Here is a 17,403-nt window from a genome sequence, read left to right on the forward strand (position 1 = left end):
TACAGCCTGATGAAAGAAATCCTCTGATAATTCCTCGTCATCATCATGTTACAAGATTGATTGTACAACACTAATACATCCAAGTCAAGCACCAAGGAAGACTGTTTACAGAAGGAGCTTTACATACTGCTGGATTGTGGCTAGTTGGAGCGAAGAGATGTGTGAGTAGCGTCATCTTCAGTTGAATCACATGCCGTAAACTTCGTGGTATGCTTCAAACATAGCAGATGGCTAATCTGCCTGCTGATAGGCTCAGTATGGATCCTCCTTTTACCAACATTGGACTTGATGTATTTGGGCCTTGGTCCGTCACAGGCAGCACGTCAAACTAGAGGAGGTCAAGCGAACAGTAAACGCTGGGCAGTCGTATTCACCTGTATGACCATCAGAGCTGTTCACATTAAAGTCATTGAATCTATGGATACTTCAAGCTTTATCAACGCCCTTAGATGTTTTATTGCAATCAGAGGTCCTGTGAAGCACATTCGATCTGACAGAGGCACCAATTTCATTGGAGCTGCTAAAAAACTACAGATCTCTTCCAATATTGATGCCAAGATTGTGGAAAGATACCTGAGTGATCAGGACCGCACTTGGACTTTTAACCCGCCTCACTCTTCTCACATGGGTGGAGCATGGGAGAGGATGATCGGCATAGCCCGCAGAATCTTGGATTCCATCTTTCTACAAGTAGGAACTGCAAGAATTACTCATGAGAGCCTGGTAACCTTCATGGCTGAAGTCACAGCTATCATCAATGCTAGACCTCTGACTCCAGTTCTTAGTGATCCAGAAGAACCATTTCTTCTCACTCCTGCAACCCTCCTTACCCAAAAGACTGGGAAAGTGAGTCCTCCTCCTGGTGAGTTCAGCACTAAAGACATGTACAAGCGTCAATGGAAACAAGTGCAGTGCCTTGCTGACACATTTTGGGACAGATGGAAGAAACAGTATATCTCTACTTTCCAACCACGGAACATGTGGCAGACAGTCAGGCCCAACCTGAAACCTGGAGATGTTGTTCTTCTAGAAGACTGCCAATTGCAGAGAAATGAGTGGCCTCTAGGACTTGTCACCAAGATGTTTCCAAGTGAGGATGGAAATGTCCGCAAAGTAGAAGTAAAGGTCTGCAGATAGCAGGAGACCAAATTGTTTCTCAGACCAGTGTGTGAACTCATTCTCCTGTTATCCCCTACTGAATGATAGTGGTATCTGTTGATACCAAACGGGGAGTGTCATGTCTTGCAGACATCTTTCAGTGAAATGTGTGCTTATCCATACAGGATTTATCCTGTGTTAGAATGAGGTAGGACAGCGCCACCTATTGACCACTGTATTACATTGTTCTCAGTTAAGTTCAGCCTTCCTGTTACTCCTCCTCCTCTGTGACCTCATGTATTAGACAAGAATCTGGTCTAGAAGCTGCCATCCTTCACATGCTCTCTGCTGAGAAATCTTATCCGTGCTTCCACCAAAGGCTTCATAGCCGGTAAGGCATTCTTTCTAGTTGTTTTTTATGAATCTGCATGATTATTACTAGCTGTAGGCATGCATTATGTGTATTTCTATGTAGGCAGCTAGTTAGTTGTTTTCTGTATAGTGAGGCCTAGTCAGCTATCCATGCAGCCATGTTGCTGTGTGCAACTGTGCACTAGTCTATCTACTGTATGTTGATATGTGATATGTTTATATGCAGTTCATGTACCTATTGCATCCTTTCTGTTATTTGTTCACAGTTTCACACCAACTTACTTCAGCTCATTAAAGCTACAGATCATTACCTGGTCTCAATTTATTGAGTAGTAGGAGGGTGTTTTTCTGCCTGCTAAGCTCCATACACGCCCCAGGGTTACACGTGGTAGTGAGGACAGGACAGGAGGTCATAGTACACCTGTCATTATCCTGACCATCCCCTTTGGAGTAATTGCCAAAATAGTTCACCTGCAGCCCCTGGAGGACTCTTCTCTTTGTCTATCCTCTCTCTCTCCTTCTCTCTATCCATTCTATATACAGTGGCTTGCAAAAGTATTCGGCCCCCTTGAAGTTTTACACATTTTGTCATATTACTGCCACAAACTTGAATCAATTTTATTGGAATTCCATGTGAAAGACCAATACAAAGTGGTGTACACGTGAGAAGTGGAACGAAAATCATACATGATTCCAAACATTTTTTACAAATCAATAACTGTAAAGTGGGGTGTGCATAATTATTTGGCCCCCTTTGGTCTGAGTGCAGTCAGTTGCCCATAGATATTGCCTGATGAGTGCTAATGATTAAATGGAGTGCACCTGTGTGTAATCTAATGTCAGTACAAATACAGCTGCTCTGTGACGGCCTCAGAGGTTGTCTAAGAGAATTTTAGGAGCAACAACACCATGAAGTCCAAAGAACACTCCAGACAGGTCAGGGATAAAGTTATTGAGAAATTTAAAGCAGGCTTAGGCTACAAAAAGATTTCCAAAGCCTTGAACATCCCACGGAGCACTGTTTAAGCGATCATTCAGAAATGGAAGGAGTATCGCACAACTGTAAACCTACCAAGACAAGGCTGGCCACCTAAACTCACAGGCCGAACAAGGAGAGCACTGATCAAACATGCAGTCAAGAGGCCCATGGTGACTCTGGACGAGCTGCAGAGATCTACAGCTCAGGTGGGGGAATCTTTCCATAGGACAACTATTAGTCGTGCACTGCACAAAGTTGACCTTTATGGAAGAATGGCAAGAAGAAAGCCACTGTTAACAGAAAAGCATAAGAAGTCTCATTTTCAGTTTGCCACAAGCCATGTGGGGGACACAGCAAACATGTGGAAGAAGGTGCTCTGGTCAGATGAGACCAAAATAGAACTTTTTGGCCAAAATGCAAAAAGCTATGTGTGGCGAAAAACTAACACTGCACATCACTCAGAACGCACCATCTCCGCTGTCAAATATGGTGGTGGCAGCAGCATGCTCGGGGGGTGCATCTCTTCAGCAGGGACAGGGAAGCTGGTCAGAGTTGATGGGAAGATGGATGGAGCCAAATACAGGTCAATTTTGGAAGAAAACCTCTTGGAGTTTGCAAAAGACTTGAGACTGGGGTGGAGGTTCACCTTCCATCAGGACAACAACCCTAAACATAAAGCCAGAGAAACAATGGAATGGTTTAAAACAAAACATATCCATGTGTTAGAATGGCCCAGTCAAAGTCCAGATCTAAATCGAATCGAGAATCGGTGGCAAGATCTGAAAACTGCTGTTCACAAACGCTGTCCGTCTAATCTGACTGAGGTGGAGCTGTTTTGCAAAGAAGAAAGGGCACGAATTTCAGTCTCTAGATGTGCAAAGCTGGTAGAGACATACCCTAATAGACTGGCAGCTGTAATTGCAGCAAAAGGTGGTTCTACAAAGTATTGACTCAGGGGGCTGAATAATTACGCACACCCCACTTTGTAGTTATTGATTTGTATAAAATGTATCGAATCATGTATGATTTTCGCTCCATGTGTACATCACTTTGTATTGGTCTTTCACATGGAATTTCAATAAAATTGATTCATGTTTGTGGCAGTAATATGACAAAATGTGGAAAACTTCAAGGGGGCCGAATACTTTTGCAAGCCACTGTATATAATGCCTACTTATGTATATTATACTGTACCTGACTGTATGTGAATGTACCATCACCGGCCCCTAATGTGCTAAAAACAATTTTTGGTACAACCCTTGTTGTACTCTGCTTCTAATACTTTTAGCAACAGACCCTGAACAAGCATGCAGCAGATCAGGTGTTTCTGTTATTATTGTCAGATCTGACAAGATTAGCTGCATGCTTGTTTCATGTGTTTTTCAGACACTACTGCAGCCAAATAGATCAAAAGGACTGCCAGACAACTGGTATTGTTTAACAGAAAATAAATATGGGAGCCTCCATATCACTACAGTTGTCCTTTAACATGTGGTCCCCCTACACGTGCCATAGATTATGGTTGGCACCTCGGTCCTAGTCTACTTTAGGGAACTCAGCAGGAAACCTCATAGGGAAATTCTGCTAACATGATTGGGTGGACAGCACCTTCTCAAACTGCTAGATTTGAGATAGACTGTAGTAAGCTACACCCACACTATTCAGCCAGACAGCCAATCACAACACTTCCTGCTGTAGAGAGTGCTGTTCTATGAGGTTTCCTGCTAGGTTCCCTAAATTAGACTACCGCTGCCAGTTCTCTGTGTCTCCCAGCATTGCCATTATCCTCCTGTATGTAATGCACCCCATCCCCAGTATAGCCATGTCCTCCTTGTGTTCCCCAGCATTGCCATTATCCTCCTGTATGTAATGTACCCCACCCCAGTATAGCCATGTCCTCCTTGTGTCCCCCAGCATTGCCATTATCCTCCAGTATGTAATGTCTCCCATCCCCAGTATAGCCATGTCCTCCCTGTGTCCCCCAGCATTGCCATTATCCTCCTGTATGTAATGTACCCCATCCCCAGTATAGCCATGTCCTCCCTGTGTCCCCCAGCATTGCCATTGTCCTTCTGTATGTAATGTACCCCACCCCAGTATAGCCATGTCCTCCCTGTGTCCCCCAGCATTGCCATTATCCTCCTGTATGTAATGTACCCCACCCCAGTATAGCCATGTCCTCCCTGTGTCCCCCAGCATTGCCATTATCCTCCACTATGTAATGTACCCCACCCCAGTAAAGCCATGTCCTCCCTGTGTCCCCCAGTATTACCATTATCCTCCAGCATGTAATGTCTCCCACCCCAGTATAGCCATGTCCTTCCTGTGCCCCCAGCATTGCCATTATCCTCCTGTATGTAATGTACCCCACCCCAGTATAGCCATGTCCTCCCTGTGTCCCCCAGCATTGCCATTATCCTCCAGTATGTAATGTACCCCACCCCCAGTATAGCCATGGGGGCTGATCTGGTTAATTAAACTGGGGAGGGGACTACCTAATATGGGGGCTGATCTGGTTATCTAACATGGGGAGGCTGCCTAATATGGGGGGGTCATCTGGCTATCTAACTTGGGGAGGGGAGCTGCCATATATTGGGAGCTGGTCTGGGTATCTAAACTGGGTGTACTTAAAGGATATACTAGGCAAGTTTCTTAATCTATTTTTACTTACCTGTGGCTTTCCTCCAGTCCCTAGCAGTCATTTCGGTCCCTTGCCGCAGCTTCGGTCCTCCTCGGTATCCCGCTGGCCGTTTGTAAAGATCGCTGACTGCACAGGCATCCACGTCATCTGGCATGTACTGCGCCTGTGGAGTAGTACCATGCAGGTGCAGTACATACCTGGTGATGTGGATGTGCAGAAGCGCCAACACATCGGCAGGTCAGCAATCTTTACAGGCGGCCAGTGGGACACCGAGTAGGACCGGAGCAGCAGCAAGGGACCAAAATGACTGCTAGGGGCTGGAGGAAAGCCCCAGGTAAGTAAAAATAGATTAGGAAGGTCGCCTCATATGTCTAATACTGGGGACACATCTGCCTATCTAAACTGGAAAGGGGGCTGACATATACTGGGGGCTGATCTGGCTATCTGAACTGGGTGGTGGAACCTACCTAATACTGAAGCTCACCTCGTATGGCCTTTCATACTGGGGACACATCTGGCTACCTAAACTGGGGAGGGGAGTGACCTAATACTGAGGGCTGATTGGGCTATCTAACTTGGGGAGGGGGCTATCTAATACTGAGGGCTGATTGGGCTATCTAACTTGGGGAGGGAAAAACTTAATATCTGGCTATCCAAATCCAAAACAAGCTTTATTGGCATGAACAAATACATTTAGCATTTCCAAAGCAAAACAATAGCATTAGCATAGGAGGGGTGGTTGTGGGATGATAGGGATGAATATTGGGGTCGGGGTACACAATCCATAAGGATGTGGAAGATATACAGGGCAATATAGGGACCTGGCATATAAAGTCCATAGGGGTGAGGAGGGTATAGGGTGCAGTATAAGGGGTTTACATTCTGTGGGGTTTCATGTTCCTCTCAGTAGGTGGCAGGTAGCAGGATATTGGGCTGCTATTTGCACGGTTGTTTCGTCTTCCCCAGTTGGATGTAGGTTTTCCTCTCTTCATCTGAGGAGGTGAAATCCAGGATGTGGGTGGAGAGTCTCTGGAAGTGGGCAGTCCTCACAGGTGTGTATTTGCTGCAGTGTAGCAGGAAGTGGTCCTCATCCTCCAGGAACCCCTGGTCACAATGCCTGCACAGTCTCAGTCTCCTCCCGGGGCTTCCATGTCTGCCTGTGCCACCCTGTCTCTACCTCCAAGCTGTGGGTGTTCATACGGTACAAGCTCAGGGTCTGTCTGTCTTTGGAGTGGTGCAGTGGCCCCAACCGTCCCGTTTTCATCGGGACGGTCCCAATTTGGGGGGCCCCTCCCACCATCCCGCGCTACCCCCCTCCCCCCCTTGTGTCCCGGGCCGCTGGGCAAGGGAGGGCTGGAAACCTGATTGAGGCACCAGCCACAGGGGATCCCGTATGCTATTTGGGATGGGTGGCCACTATTTCTCCCTCCCTCCCTCCTAATGTGCCCCCCCAGTGTCCTCCCTGCAGAGATAAATGTGCAGCAGCGGAGCGGGCTGTCATTAATCTTACCATTGCCTCTCCGACTACCGGCATCTGGCTCTTCTAGGCTTCCGGCTTCCTGTGACGTCACAGGAAGCCGGAAGCCGAGAAGACCAGATGAGGTCCCGGTAGTCGGAGAGGCAATGGTAAGATTAATGACAGCCCGCTCCGCTGCTGCGTATTTATCTCTGTAGGGGGGACACTGGGGGGCACATTAGGAGGGAGGGAGAAATAGTGGCCACCCATCCCAAATAGCATACGGGATCCCCTGCGGCTGGTGCCTCGATCAGATTTTTCTCTCCCCTCCTCCCCACCCACGGGCACCTTCACTCCTGCTTTCGGGAGTAAAATTAATTAATAGTAAAATACAAATATTTTTTTTAAATAGTGGGCGTGACTAGGGGGTGTTGGGGGTGTGGTTTTGGGGTGTGGCCTGTGTCCCGTTTTGTGAAGTTAACATGTTGGGAGGTATGGTGGTGTAGCCTCTCTAGATACGGGGCCATTGTGTACTCCCTCTGCTGTGATTGGTAGACAGGGAGTTTCTGGGAGTTTTTTTTGTCACTCCTCCATTCCTCCAGGAATTTCACCTTGTAGCTTTCTATAGTCCCTTTTATTTGGGCTTTTGTCAGACTGTGTTGGTGGTCCTGGCTGAGCTGGCTGCTGATGCTTTGCTTCAGAGCACATGGTTTGGCCTAGGGCCTGTGGCTCAGTGAGGCTTTATGGTGGTAAATGCTGGGCTGCTGTTCTGTGTGAGCGCCCAGGATGAGAGCACCCTCTGCTGGATAGTCAGCCGTAGTGGGAATCTGCCTGGCAAGCTGAGTATGAAGTGCTGCAATGGACCTAGAGAAGATATTTGCAGAACTGTAGATGGAAGTCTTCTATTGGGCTGGAGTCCCATTTTGATTGGTCAGGGAAGGTGACCGGGCCCCACACCTAACTGCCATAGAGCAGGATTGGAGTGATGATTTTATTGGAATATTTTTACCCAGATTCTCACCGGTGGTTTAAGAGTTGACTACTGATGCATAAAGGGTTCAGCAGGTTTTTTCCTTCCAGGGCCTCTATTGCTAGCCTAAAGCTCCCTGATTAATCTCCAAACCTGTTGTTCACAAGTGGAAAGCCATTTAATGTAAATTAGAAGGTGGAGGTATTATTTAGATTCTTCCTGTGGAACACCATCACTTTTGTCGTCTTTTTAGGTTGATGGGAAGTGCCCATGTGGTGCAGAAACTCTCCAGTACTGCCAGGCTATCCTATAGGCTCCTCTCTGTTGGGGAGAGCAGCAGGCGGTCATCTGCATACAGCAGGAACTACACCTCGCGGTCATGCTGGGTGAGGCCTGGTGCTGGGGAGGACTCCAGGGCTACAACCAGTTGATTAATGGATGTTAAAGAGCGTTGGGCTCAGACTGCAGCCCTGCCTGATTTCTTGGCCCTGCTGGAAGAACACTCTTCTCTTACTCTCCACTTTCACACTGCATTGGTTCCCGGTATCCGAACTCTTGATGACATCATAGGTTCTTCATCATATTCTAGGAGTTTTAGGAAAAGGCCTGGGTGCCGCACCGAGTCAAATGCCTTTTTAATCTTGCCTTTAAATCTGTGGCACACAAGCATAGTGTGCGCTCTTAAGTTATGTGCGCTGCTTTTAACTGCCGGGCTATGTGTTCATAGCATGACCGTGGTACTCCATTAGCGTGGCCACTATTACGTTAATTAACATCTTGATTGGTTTAGCCAGAGGGTTTTGGAAGTCCTTGATTGTCTCCTCCATGTCCTTCGGTTTTGCGGCTGTTTGTTTCAGTTCCAGGGTTTGGGCAATTTTCTGGGATGTATTTGTAGAGGTCCCTGAAGTAGTGAAGCCAGATGTGGCCATTTTGGATATTGACCTCTCTGGTGTTAAGCCCTTAATGGTGACAGGCAGGAAAAATAAGATCAAAGAATGAGGATTGGCTCCTGGGTGCATACAAAAAACTCCTATTTATTAATCAAAATATAACACATATACAAATCTATCTGAAAAAACATTAAATGGAACTCACAACACACAAATATAAAAATGTGTCATCCAACACAATTTATGACCTAACGGAGGCTGCAGTCCTCCAAAAAACCGCAAAGTCACTAATGCTGGTATATATATTAGGTGGTTATTTGAAAAACAGCAAAAAAAGCAGCAAAAAAAAGAAAAAAAAAAACAGCAAAAAAAACAGATGATGGTATCAAATTGTTATTGCACATTCCCACAAGGCTGAGTAGACATTAGCAGCAGCAAAGCAGAGCGCAGAGAGATCCACATGTGTTAGCAGCAGCTGACATGCTTAGCATTAGTTGATATTTAGTAGTGAAGTCCAGCACGATAACAAGGATCAAGTAACAGCTCCAGATCTCCAACAATTTCAAAGAGACAGTACTGTCATCCAGACAAGCTATCTCTGAATTCCTCTTCTATACCAGGGGTGCCCACACTTTTTCAGCTTGTGAGCTACTTTTAAAAATTAGCAAGTCAAAATGATCTACCCATGTACAATTTTAGGAGCACATTTGTATATACAGAATGGAAACTGTAGTGGGGTCAGGATCTACCTTGAAGTCCTTCGCAATCTACCTAATGGGCACCCCTGCTCTATACGTTCCACAATCCCACTCGCAGATTGGAAGAAGAGGACAGATAGTTCATATCACCAGGTTCCACAGAACACTTTTGAGGGGATTAGATCAGAGTAGACAATGCTGAGTAATGTATTTGCCAAGCATCATTTCCATATAGATTATACATGCTCTGCATATAGTTCATAGCACTTGGGGTGATTGTATCCAGCAAATCAATCATCTATAGTTACCAGTCCTTTGCGGTATGGGTCATCCGGGGGATCCTATGCCATTGACTTCACATGTGAAGACTAGATTTAAAAAGAGATCCACCTCATTCCCACCTTTCTCCCTTTGTCAGGGGGTACAAACTTTTATCTCTTTAGTGGAGAAAGACATACGTAATCTATAGTTGGAACCAGATATGATGCCTAACCTGGAGCCTGCGGAACAACAGGCTCTAAAGGAATTTCAACAAAATGAACAACTAATTATTAAACCCTCGGACAAGGGGGGCAATGTGGTTGTAATGACGGTGGAACAATACCTATACATGTGCCATAGAATCTTGAGTAATAGGGAGTGCTATCGCCGGGTCTCCCCATCCAGGGTCATTGAGAACCAGCGGGCACTATTTTTATTGATTGATGAGGCAGTTGCGCTTGGAATCATTGATGCCAACGTGGGTAGATATCTAAAAATTGATGATCCAATTACTCCCACGTTTTATGCATTACCCAAGGTACATAAATGTTTACACAAACCACCAGGTCGCCCGATTGTATCGGACTGTGGTGCTTTAACTGAAAATATTAGTAGGTATGTAGATTATTTTCTGCAGCCACACGTTCATAGATTACCCTCATATGTGAAGGACACAACACATTTGTTGACCATTCTGGAGGGCCTACAGTTGCCCCCTGGTTCTCTGTTAGTGGCAAAATGGTCTCTGGGTAAAAGAGGAGCGCGCCATAGTGCATTACATCAAGAGAGGGAAATTTATTGTATTACAAGTTATACTCACAAAGGTACAGATAAAAAGCGCGTGTCAGTGGACAGCCAACCGCTTCAGCTCAGTGGAGGATGACGCGCTGTGGCCGGCAGCGCGGGTCCCGATCGTCTGGGTACCGTCTCACTGGAGATGGGCGTGGCTTGACGCTTAGCACGCGTATGACTTACCAAACACACAATTGGAGAACCTCACTCCCAAACAGTTCTCTGCTGCTTTATAAAGCCTGCAGGCTGCTTATAAGCCAATGAGAAATGCACACATAATACACCTAGCCTGCAGTGATAATCAAGCAAAAGCTGAGCAAGTCAGCCAATTAGTAGGAGAGGGCTTCAGTTGCATATAGACAATGGCTATATGACCAGCAGGGGGCACCAGCGTGCAGGATATTCCCTCTCATCTGCCCCCCTCCTAACTAAACTGCATGGGATACTACAATAATTAAAAACAATGGTGCATGAGCCAGCCTGGGGCCCCGGGAACTCTCATTGCCCGGGGCCCCAGAACCAGCATCTAACACCATATGTGAGCACAGCCAAGACCTTGGAGCTGCCACCTCCAAGGCCTGTCTCCTACTGCTCTAAAACTTACCAAACACACAATTGGAGAACCTCACTCCCAAACAGTTCTCTGCTGCTTTATAAAGCCTGCAGGCTGCTTATAAGCCAATGAGAAATGCACACATAATACACCTAGCCTGCAGTGATAATCAAGCAAAAGCTGAGCAAGTCAGCCAATTAGTAGGAGAGGGCTTCAGTTGCATATAGACAATGGCTATATGACCAGCAGGGGGCACCAGCGTGCAGGATATTCCCTCTCATCTGCCCCCCTCCTAACTAAACTGCATGGGATACTACAATAATTAAAAACAATGGTGCATGAGCCAGCCTGGGGCCCCGGGAACTCTCACTGCCCGGGGCCCCAGAACCAGCATCTAACACCATATGTGAGCGCAGCCAAGACCTTGGAGCTGCCACCTCCAAGGCCTGTCTCCTACTGCTCTAAAACTTACCAAACACACAATTGGAGAACCTCACTCCCAAACAGTTCTCTGCTGCTTTATAAAGCCTGCAGGCTGCTTATAAGCCAATGAGAAATGCACACATAATACACCTAGCCACCCGTATGACGTCATTACGCGTTTCGGCGCTCTGCGCCTTTTGCCAAGCAACCCTATAACGGAGCGTCGCAGTACATACATTGAGGAGGAAGCATCTGTATGTGATTGCCTGAGACCAGGAGCGCAAGAATTTTGTTTGTAGTTACGAAAGTTCTTTTCTCTGTTAGTGGCCCTGGATGTAGAGGCCCTATATTCAAGTATACCACAGACAAGTGGAGTTGAGGCAGTGAGTAGGTTTCTGTCAGAGATGGATATTAGGGAGGAGGGTCACAATCGGTTTCTGGTGGATTTGTTATCTTTCATTCTCGAGAACAACGTTTTTTATGTTTGATGGGTGCCATTACCTCCAGGTGCAGGGCGTGGCGATGGGCACCACTTGTGCGCCCTTGCTGGTGAACCTGTACCTGGAGGGGTGGGAACACCATATTTTTGGAAGTGATTCCTTGGTCATGTACCTGTGCCACATTGTTTCGTGGCATAGGTACATTGACGATATCTTGATTTTCTGGACCGGGGGGAGGGAGCTGTTAGAGGACTTCGTTGTGACATTGAACAACAATACATATAATTTGAAATTTACAATGACTTGTGACTCTGCCACTGTGCCATTCTTGGATCTAAAGATTAATTTGGATGCGGAGGGTTACATTGGCACACAGCTATACCGCAAGGAAACTGCTACGAACTCCTTCCTGAGAGCCGACAGCAGACACCCCCAACATACCGTACAAGGAATCCCGACGGGCCAATACTTAAGAATACGCCGTAATTGTTCTACTGAAAAGGACTTTGAAAGGGAGGCTAAGAATTTGCGCTCTCGATTTCGGGAGAGAGGATACAAAGACAAATGGTTAAGAAAGGCGTATAAAAGGGCAAAAAGTACCACACGCACGGATTTATTGGCACCAAAAAATGATGGGACCAATATGAATGAATGTTTCCATCGTTCTGTCGATTCACAGGAAGGAGTTTGTTTGATCACTCGCTTTAATGATCAGGAATCTGCTATTCAGAGAATCCTGCACAGACATTGGCAGGTGCTCACTAGCGATCCATTAGTCAGAGGATTGATATCAGATAAACCCAAGATCACCTACCGACGTGCAAGAACTTTAAGAGACTTAATGACAAGTAGCCATTTTGAACGTAAATCGAGGTCCAAGCATTGTAGTGTAGTGGGCACATATAGGTGTCGAGGCTGTGTCTACTGTAGATACCTGGAGGTGGGATCAGAAATTGCACTCCCTGATGGACGCAGATGGAAATTGAGACATTTTGTTAACTGTAACACTAAAGCTGTAATTTATCTTCTTACATGAATATGTGGATGTTTTTACATTGGAAAAACATACCGAGAATTCAAGGAACGTATTAAAGAACACACTGCAGACATTAGGGGGTGCAATTTCAAGTCATCTATATCCCGGCATGTTAACTTAGCACACGGCGGTAACGTTGACTGTGTCCGCTTTGTAGGATTGGATAGGATTCACCCCCATATCAGGGCAGGTGATATTGATTGACAGTTGCTCCAGCGGGAACTAAGGTGGATTTTTGAATTAAATGCCACTCAGGGAAAGGGCTTAAATGATGCAGTGCATTACGCAGCATTTTTGCCCCCCTGTTGATCTAGATATACCATTACCCTATTTTCTTGTCTCTTTGTCTCCTTCCCCCTTGCTTCTGTTCTCGCCTGATCGCTTTCCTGCTCTTTTTGCAGGTGTGGTGATATGATGTTCTCCCCCTTCTTTTGTTTATCTGAGCATGTCAATAGTGGTGGTTTATTACATACCACCATATTTAGGAACACTAGTAGTTTTCTACTTATGTAACATTTGCACGGTGTTTGGGATGCACCTGTCCTCACCCTTTTATAAGCATTATTTTTGCATGCCGCTTTTGCGCACACATGTGCATGTATATATGTGCGTGTATGTGTGTGCGTTTTCTATGTGGCGCTAGGGGAGTATTGATGTTGTTTTTGGTTGAGGCCCTCTTTCTCTTTTTTGATGCCCTATTATGCGCACTGATCACTGATGTATGTTTATATCTGGATGCCGTGCGTATTTATTTGGGCATAGTGGGTCCACATCAATTATTGTATTTGTACTACATATATATATATACATAATTTTGATATAGTATTTTTTGTTATTTTCTTTATTAATCTTATTCTCTTTGGTTTGGCCTCTCCCTCCGGGTCGCTTGGGCTTCCCCTTTCTCCTCCCCTCCTTTGTTCTCTCCCCTCTGCCGAGCATCAATCACGTCCGACAGCGGCAATTTGCCATCGGTTGCTGGGCGTTTGACCTGACAGCCTCTGAGTTCCGCCTTAGAGCGGTTTCCGAGATCTGCGGATCTGTGAGCTGCGAGTGGTGGTTGTCATGGTGGGCGGACTTGTTGGACGCTACCCTGACACATATGACGTCTCCTATCCGCTCCCCATCTGATTGGTGGCAGGGAGACCCGGATATGACGTCGTGCACCGCCTGCGGGCTCACTGATTGGTTGCTTGCACAGTGGAGACAGGGAGGCAGGTTGCCTCGGCGGCATAAGACGGATGCGGCGTTACACATGGAGAAACTTATCTTTTGCACTATCACCTGAGGAGGCTGACGGAGCGGTCAGCGAAACATGTCGTGAATCTTGGCGCTTGTGTCATTTATTCACCACTCTCTATGACCCATACCGCAAAGGACTGGTAACTATAGATAATTGATTTGCTGGATACAATCACCCCAAGTGCTATGAACTATATGCAGAGCATGTATAATCTATATGGAAATGATGCTTGGCAAATACATTACTCAGCATTGTCTACTCTGATCTAATCCCCTCAAAAGAGTTCTGTGGAACCTGGTGATATGAACTATCTGTCCTCTTCTTCCAATCTGCGAGTGGGATTGTGGAACGTATAGAGCAGGGGTGCCCATTAGGTAGATTGCGAAGGACTTCAAGGTAGATCCTGACCCCACTACAGTTTCCATTCTGTATATACAAATGTGCTCCTAAAATTGTACATGGGTAGATCATTTTGACTTGCTAATTTTTAAAAGTAGCTCACAAGCTGAAAAAGTGTGGGCACCCCTGGTATAGAAGAGGAATTCAGAGATAGCTTGTCTGGATGACAGTACTGTCTCTTTGAAATTGTTGGAGATCTGGAGCTGTTACTTGATCCTTGTTATCGTGCTGGACTTCACTGCTAAATATCAACTAATGCTAAGCATGTCAGCTGCTGCTAACACATGTGGATCTCTCTGCGCTCTGCTTTGCTGCTGCTAATGTCTACTCAGCCTTGTGGGAATGTGCAATAACAATTTGATACCATCATCTGTTTTTTTTGCTGTTTTTTTTTTTTTTGCTGCTTTTTTTGCTGTTTTTCAAATAACCACCTAATATATATACCAGCATTAGTGACTTTGCGGTTTTTTGGAGGACTGCAGCCTCCGTTAGGTCATAAATTGTGTTGGATGACACATTTTTATATTTGTGTGTTGTGAGTTCCATTTAATGTTTTTTCAGATAGATTTGTATATGTGTTATATTTTGATTAATAAATAGGAGTTTTTTGTATGCACCCAGGAGCCAATCCTCATTTTTTTTATTATCCTACATGTAACCTTGTTGGCATGGTGCATACTTAAAACATGCTTTAGATTTAGGCTTATCGAGTAGATTTATTACGGTATGATTTGACTCTTCTCTCCACGGATCCCCAGTTTGTGCAATTTTGAAAAATAAGATCAAAGCGGTATGCCCATCACCATTATGTGCATGCTGCCTAGGATTTTTTCTGAGCTATAGGTGTCCCCAGTATAGGTTAGCAAGGTATAGGTACCTCCATAGTAATTAGCCAGCAATAGGTAACTTAGTATGTGTGTCCCCCACCCTCTGATTCCCCCCTGATCCCCAGTGCTGTTACTTACTGTGCCTCTCTCCAGAGATCTCAGCACCCATCCCTCATGATGCCGGGTCCCAATTCTCTGCACAGAGAAGACCCGAGCTGTGTGGAGGGGTGCTGCGATCGCTGGAGAGAGGCACAGTAAGTGCGGGGGATGGAGAACACATATACTAAGGTACCTATTGATGGTTAAGTACTATGGAGGTTCCTATACCTTGCTAACCTATACTGGGGAACACCTAAACCTGGCTACCTATACTAGGCACAGCTGTACCTGGCTTCCTATACTGGGGATGCCAGAGTCACACAGCATCATCAACATATGGTGGCAAACTATTTTTTTGGTTTGTATTGAATTCAAATAACCTACGAGGGATTCCGAAGACAGATGGGCACTGAGCAGTGGGTGACACAGGACAGGTAACATATAAATGCACACATGGAGGGTACCTTTATACACTGGGGGGCAGCGGTGAGGTGGCGGCCTCCCCCAATTCCCAAGAGATATCTTGCTGAAACCGATTGGGAATTGGCCTGCGGTGTATGGGCAGCCGATAGACCTTTCTCTAATCAGATCTGATCAGAGAGAGATCAGTCTCCTGGTTGAAACTGCCTATCATTGCTAGATGTATGGCCACCTTTACATTTGTATTAGTGCAGGCTGAGAAGCTGCAGCTCAGAAGTGTAAGTGATCAGATATTTATGTGGGGGGGGGGAATTCTGTGGCTACATCTGCTACCTACACGGGGGGGGGGGGGGGGCACAACTGGAGCAGGAGCACTTTGGACTCTCTGCCTCTTGTCCCGGCCCTGCACACAGCTGACTGGGGAGGTGAGGAGGATTTTGGGAGGTCATGTGACATTATTGTTGGTCTTTCTATACAGAGTTTTCCTCCAGTAAAGTCTGGTGATCATGTGACCATCACTGTGCCCCCACTCCACTCCCTGATATCTGAGAGACACAACAAGCAGATGATTCTGGAAATCACCAGGAAGATGATGGAGCTGCTGACAGGAGAGGTGAGCGGTGTTGGGAATTATGAGATATTATCCAGTAACAGCAAGGGGTGTGTCTGGGTGGTGACTGTTTCATTGTATGTGTCAGATTCCTAGAAGGTGTGAGGAAGTCACGGTTTGTTCCTCCATTGAGGAGGGTCAGTATATAGAAGGGCATAAGGACCTTTACAAGGACATCATGATGGAGAATCAGCCCCTCACATCACCAGGTAAGAGACTTCCATGTCTTGTAAAGAAGAGTGCAGACCTAGATCCCCCCATCATCTGATAAAAACATGGAGACAATGGGCTTGATTCACAAAGCCGTGCTAACTGTTAGCACGCTGGTGAAAAGCCCATTATCACGCCTAAACTCAGTTTAGGCGTGATAAAATAAACTCGCGCGCAAAGTTTTGCGCGTAAACTTTTACGCGCATAAAAGTTTACGTGCGTAAAGTTTACGCGCGCAACGCCATTAACCACTTCTCAACCACAGGGTTTTTCACCTAAAAACCACAGCAATTTTCACATTTAAGGGAGGCAAGGGTTAATGGGCTTGATGGGGGTATAATTTATTTAAAAAAAAAACTCACTGATGCTGATCACTCACTAATGCTGTGTTAGTTATCTGAGATCCTCTCACGAGTGATCTCAGTAACTGTAACAGCATAGTGACTGATACAATGTTTACATACATTCTGCATGAATGAGCACTGTCATTGGCTTTGTGAACACATGTGCACATCAGCCAATCACGGACCAGCGGGTGCCCGACGCGTATGCACTTCCGCGTGCATGCGGATGCGATCGCGCACAGCAGGAAAATAAACAGGAGTTGCCTATCTACGCCCCTGTGACTCAGGTGAATTTTAAAGGGGCGTAGATAAGCGTGGCAGAGGTTGTTAAGTGGTTAAACCCTATGCGACGTTTCACGCGCACCGAACTAAACTTTACGCGCGGGTTTTTCCCTCAAAGCGGTGCTAACCTACTTAGTGCAATGCTTATCACGCCCAATAGGCGTGCTAAGTAGGTTAGCACCGCTTTGTGAATCAAGCCGATTGTATTCAATCACTGTGTATGTTTAATACAGATGGATCCAGTAACAGAAACCCAACACAGAGGTGTACAGGTCCTCTGTATTCCCAGGATTGCCAACAGGAAGATCCCTCCATCCCCCACCATTATCAGGTCGGTGGTGCTGAGGGTCCCTAGAGACTCCA

At 46.0% G+C, this 17,403-nt stretch overlaps 1 pseudogene; it reads left to right on the forward strand.

Moving 5' to 3' along the window:
* Window positions 1-1,403: 1,403 nt before the first annotated feature.
* Window positions 1,404-17,403, forward strand: part of LOC137535283 (zinc finger protein 585A-like) — a 389,395-nt pseudogene continuing 373,395 nt past the window's right edge.

The sequence above is a fragment of the Hyperolius riggenbachi genome, chromosome 10 (genome assembly GCF_040937935.1).
Source record: "Hyperolius riggenbachi isolate aHypRig1 chromosome 10, aHypRig1.pri, whole genome shotgun sequence".
Taxonomy (NCBI): domain Eukaryota; kingdom Metazoa; phylum Chordata; class Amphibia; order Anura; family Hyperoliidae; genus Hyperolius; species Hyperolius riggenbachi.